Below are 6,000 nucleotides of genomic sequence, written 5' to 3'. Positions count from 1 at the left end.
CAGACATACGACAGGACAGGAGGGAGTCACGGAGAAGAATGATGCTTCACCAAAGATGCCAGCATACAGTCAATTTAAAAATCTGGATACAAAGCAATATGTATGTACACAGCATTCTAGTGCTACAAAAACACACGCGCACGTGAATACACGTGCACAGAAAGCAATCCGGAAAAAACATGCACCAAACGGCCAGACTGCTTTTCTCCAGGAAAATGACTTATTTGTTTGCTTGTTTTTCTCTGTTTCGATTGGTCGGTGTCAGGACTGGCGAGGGTGGGGAGAGCATGGGAGAGAAGACACTCACATTCCGTGGGAAGCGTTATTTGTCATAGACTTTCAAGACTACTACGACAGTCCTTACCAACCGTCTTAGTATGTGTGACCCATCACACCAGTCATTTTACTTCCAGGAATTCGCCCTAAGGAAATAATCAGAGATTTGTGCAAAGACTTATGTACAAGGATATCCACTGTAGAGTTATTTACAATAGCAGAAAGTTGGAATCGGCCTACATATTCAACAATGGAGAATTGTTTCAAGAAGCTGGTCTGCTTTCCTAGTGAAGGGCTGTGCAATCAGTTACAGTGATGTCGAATACTGAATGAGATAACAAAATGTTCTAGATAGAAAGAAAAAAAATATTTAAAATGGCAAAGACTGTTTGATAGCAATAGTGTAAAATACTACACACACTAAATTATAAGCACTACACAAGCTGAAGGAGAGAATGTGGGCAGTGTAATCACTGCCTGATGGGATTCTGGGTTTGGTTTTGTTCTTTGTGTTTTCCTACATTTTGCAATTTGAGTACAATCAACCTATTACTCTCACAACCATATTTTTTTATATATTTTTTTTATTTCAGAGAGGAAGGGAGAGGGAGAGAGAGCTAGAAACATCAATGATGAGAGAGAATCATTAATTGGCTGCTTCCTGCACACTCCCTACTGGGGATCGAGCCCTCAACCCAGGCATGTGCCCTGGACCAGAATCGAACCCGGGACCCTTCAGTCTGAAGGCCGACATTCTATCCACTGAGCCAAACCAGCTAGGGCACAACCATATATTTTTAAGGGGGGAAAGGGGGAATTCAGGAACTTTTACACTAAAACAAGCTTGTCATTGGTATCTGTACATTCCAAGTTCTCAACCAGGCTGCTCATTGTTGACAACTGCATAGCTGCCTCGGGAATCAGAGGCCAGGTTCATGATTAAAATATGTCCCTCTGGACATCCTCTCAGTGCCACCTAGAACAGATCCTGCCCTCAAAGCCATGCCCGGCCAGTCCATAAACCTTTCGAGGGCTGTTTTGAATCTTCAGGGATGGACTGTGGTCGAATGCAGCTGGGGCTGGCCGTGGCAGACACTTGCTCAATCATCTCTGTTGTGTAATGATGAAGAATTCGTCCTATTCTCAGAAATCCATTGTCAGGACAGGACGGAGGTTTCCAAATAGCATTCTGGAGCTCGTCTTGCTTTCCTCTGGGGTCAAGCAAGCCATGGGCTCAGGATAATTAAAGTCACAGAAAGCCTGTGACTGCTTGCCTTGGTCTGCCTTTATGTCCGGGAGAGTCCTGGCTCAGACAACTAGATTTTAAATCTGCCTGCACCTCACTGCTGCTAAGGACCACGAGGGGCAGGCTGCAAGTGGAGACGCTCCAAACGAGGGAGTACATGACTCATCCATGATCACGCTCAACCAGGGGAGAAGGGGAGGAGGCCCGGCAGGAAGACCCAGACCCGGGGGCCTGGTCAGGGAGTCAGGGGACAACTGGGCATCTCCCAGAAGGAAGGAGCTCTCCCTAGCAGCTGCCTTATATACTGGACTTGCGGGGAGAACTGTGGGCTCACCACTGGGTGCTCAGGGTCCTACCAGGCCAGCTCCTGGGCGTGTGGACCCTGCCTGCAGCACCCCGTCTGTGTCAAGCCTTTGCTCAGTGTTGCATGTGCAATGATTAGCAAACTCAGACAGACACAGTCAGACCCCTGCTCAGCTGGCACGTACCCAGCATCCCCATCCTCCACTGTGACAACCACAAATGTCTCCAGACATTGCCAAATGTCCCCTGAGGGAGGGAGGAAAACTGCCCCTGGCCTGGTGGCCTCTGCTTGGGACAGCACCGATCTAACAGGAGAGAGAAGCAATGCGATGAGCAACGCGACATGCCGGGGCAAGTGCTAGGGTGGGAGACATGCGGGCAGTGTGACATTAGAAGGAACAGCTCACCGAGGCTAGTCCAGGCAAACATCTCCAAGGAGGAGGGTCTCAGCCAAGACCTTCCTCAAGGGGACATCCCACACACAGATCGATGGTTGAGCCGAGAGCCCCAGTTTTCCTGCCTGTGAAATGGGACATAAATATCCAACCTACCAGCCCCGGCCGGTAGCTCAGTTGGTCAGAACATTATCCCGACACACCAAGCTTGTGGATTCAATCCCACCAGTGAATGCATAAATAAGTGGAACAAATTGATGTTTCTCCCTCTCCCTCTTTCTTTGTAAAAAAAAAAAAAAATCAATCAATCAATAAGTTTTGTCCCACTGGTGTGGTTCAGTAGTTGAGCAATGACATATGAACAGAAGGTCATGGTTCAGTTCCTGGTCAGGGCACATGCCTGGGTTTTGGCTCGATCCCCACTGGGGGGTGGGCAGGAGGCAGCTGATCAATGATTCTCATTATTGATGTTTCTATCTCTCTCTCCCTTCCTCTCTGAAATCAATAAAATATTTTTTAAAAATAAATAAAAATTTTAAATGTCCATTCTTCCTACCCTGTACCTCTGCATCAGGGGATAGGGGGCAAGGCTTAAGGCTCACACTCAATTTAGGATGGTAATATGATCAGTAATGACTAAAGGCGTGCTTTAACCCTTTGTACGCCATAAGCGTCTATAGATGCAATTAAATTTAAAATATCGTGGCATGTGGGGATGGTTTCCGTTTTGGACGTGTGGCAGTTAACTGGTTAAATAAGACACATCAGCCCCGTCATTCTCACATCTACACACTCTGCTTCCTTCAAAGTTCCAGGCCCTCATTCCTATGACGGCCAAGGAAGCACCAGGACCCCCCGGACGAGAGCCTTTCTGAGCCACTACTGCTCATTAGCTGTGTGGCCTTCGAGAAGTTATTTAAGCTCTCTGAGCTGTCACCTCATCTGTGGGACCAAGTCAACAAGGTTACCTACCGTAGAGGGCTGTTGTAGAATTAAAAGGAGAAAAGTATGTACAGCTCTGCTCAGAGCACCAGGCAAGTAATAGCTCAACCAGCATCAGCCTTACTGTCTGACTTAAGCCAACTTCCATGCAGCTTATTCATTCACTCTGCAGTCATTTATTGACCGCTCACTGTGTCCAGTGCTATTTTAAGCACTCAGGGTTTCCTAAACAGTAAGTTTCTTAAAAATAGAGGTTTACTTGCTGGGGTGGATCAGAAAATGCACAAGCAGAGAGAGAAATACATCAAATAATTTCAAGGGTGTCATGAGAGAAATAAAAATAAAACAGGGCCATGAGAGAGAAAGCGGCAGGCCAAGGGGTGGTCGGGAGCCTCCTGAAGAGGTAGCCTCCGACCGTGGATGGAAGGTCGGCCTGCCTTACAAAGACCTGGGGAGCATCTCTCGGAAGGAGCCCAAGAGGGCACACGCCTGCTGTGCATCGGGAAGGGCAACGGGGGCCGACGTGGCTGCAGCAGTTGGGGGAGGCGAAGAAATGAAGTCAGCAAAGTGGTTGGAACCAGCCTAGGCAGGGCCCTACCATCCGACTGCTAAGAGCTGACACTTACTGAGTGTGCACACCCACCTTGCTTAAAAGCCTTCGCTCATCCTCAGGACAACCCTGTTAGGAAGGTACGACCATCAGATTGGTCTGCTCTGCCGATTAGGAAACTGAGGCCTGGAGAGGTTAAGTGTCTTGGCAAGGGTGGAAGAAAATGAGTCTCTGGACTCCTGTTAAATATAGAATAGAGCAACAGGAAGCCACTGGAAGGTCCTTGTGCCCCCAGTGTCTCCCCCAAACAAGCTGAGCCTTTAACTAGCAGATGTGCAAACTGGTGGTGGACAAGGCTGGCATTCGCCATCCTCCCTCCATGGCCCCCAGAACCTGAGCTGGCTGCCAAGTAGGGTCACAGCCAGGTGACTGCACAGTGACACACCTTCAAAGTTATGTCTGCAATTGGGCTTGAGAGCCCAGGATCTTTGGCCTCCTGCTCAAAAGGGCAAATGCATTGAAGTCAGTGAGTTGCATTTAAACCCAGAGGCTCCAGTCCCTGGAACCAGAAAATCAGGGTGGAGAGAACTAGTTAGAGTCCTAGTCCAGACCTGGGCCTGCATCTACCGCCTCCAGCAGAAAAGATAACAGCACCAGTGGCCTTGCTTGACCTGAGGCCCCACGTGGAGAGGGACAGGGAGGGAGAAGCCCAGCACATTCTCTGCCTTCCCTGCTGTTCTGTTCAGACAAAACTGAAGTCTGTAGGGGGAAAAGGTAACAAAAACAAGATCTCACACCTGTCATAGCCAACCTGGGTGGATGCAGGTGCTGCGCTGGAGAAGGGGAAGCGCACAGGTGTGACTTGCCGAGGAAGTGGAAATCAAAGGCTCTGGTGAATGTGGAGGTGTGGGGACTGGATACCCCTCCCTGAGCACCTCTCTCTAGGGCGCTGGGCCTCAGTCTCTGCATGTGCATAATACACTTACTTAACACATGCCAGTGACTTTGGCTATATTATTCCTTTTAGTCCTAACAGCAATTCTGCCAGGCAAGTCTTTTTTATTTCGCTTGTAGTTGAGAAAATTCAGTATTCAAAAATTTAGGGTTCAGCTCCAGCTCAGGTGGCTGTGGAACCCACTTGCTTAGCAAACACCTGCGCTGGGCCCCGGCCTCAGAGGCACGGGCAACACCTGGACATGGGCTGGGTGGCAGTGGGCCTGGTCCTCGGGCCACGCCTGCTATTGCATTTACAGGCTGACTGGGGTCAGGGGCTACGGCTGCATCCCGCCTGGTCCACAGAAGATTTAACTGATGGTTCATATGATGATGTCCTAGATGCTGAGCCACTTGAGGAGCTGCTTCATCTGCTTGAGTCAACCGAACATCCTGTAATTATTGAAAAAGCTTTGGTCACTCTGGGTAGCAATGTGGGCTCTTCAGCTAAGCTCGTCATTCTTCGTGAATTGGATGGTATTCCCATTGTTGGAAGCAAAATCGGCGATCCCAACCACAGCAATAAAGAGAAGGCTTTAAAGGCACCGAGTCACCTGAGTGTGGACGTTGAAAATAAATGAAGATAAAGGTACACGTCAATCAAGTCTGTGAGGATGTCTTCTCCGGTCCCCTGAACTCCCCGTGCAGCTGGTGGGCTGAGACTGTTAACAAATATGACAGTTACCAACAGCCACCAGCACACGCTGAACAGTTACATTACAGGCCAGTTCCAAGTGTTGCTTACAGGAAACGGAGGCACCAAGGTTCAGGTTTTGAAACTGCTGTTAAATGTGTCTGAAAACGCAGCCAGGACAGAGGACTACTTGGTATCCAGGTGGGTTCCTCATCTCATTCCCTCTAGGATGGCCATGTGGCAAAGGGGATTCTTCTTCGAGGTCTGACACTCTTTCAGAACATAAGTAACTGTCTCAAAGGAAGGCCATTTAGCTATTCAGCCCACTGTCACTAAAGTTCACTGTTTTTCCTGTTATATGGAGAAGAGCGGGCCCAGGAAAGGAGAGTGTTGGTTATCATCATGATGCGGACGTGAAGGCAAAGGTAATAATCATACCCAAACTCTAAAGAGTAATGCAGCCTGGAAGTAATGCGTGTACATTTCTTTTTCATCTCCTTTACAAAAAGATTCTCTCAGCTGCTGAATTTAAACAGCAAATATCAGATTTCGTCACTTATACAACTATAACTTGCCATGGTCTTCTGGTTTATTTTGGACAATTTTATTGATACCTAATGAATATAACAGCTTGTTCTGGAACACTTATTTCTTTTTATTT

The 6,000-nt window shown here is 48.1% G+C and overlaps 1 pseudogene; it reads left to right on the top strand.

The window, feature by feature from the left end:
- The first annotated feature begins 4,908 nt into the window (after positions 1-4,908).
- On the top strand, positions 4,909-5,788 carry LOC118662504 (annotated as a pseudogene).
- The last annotated feature ends 212 nt before the right edge of the window (positions 5,789-6,000 follow it).

This window comes from Myotis myotis, unplaced genomic scaffold (genome assembly GCF_014108235.1).
Source record: "Myotis myotis isolate mMyoMyo1 unplaced genomic scaffold, mMyoMyo1.p scaffold_m19_p_9, whole genome shotgun sequence".
In the NCBI taxonomy this organism is placed as follows: Eukaryota; Metazoa; Chordata; class Mammalia; order Chiroptera; family Vespertilionidae; genus Myotis; species Myotis myotis.
The sequence above is the reverse complement of the archived record's forward strand: the minus strand, read 5'-3'. Positions and strand labels throughout refer to the sequence as shown.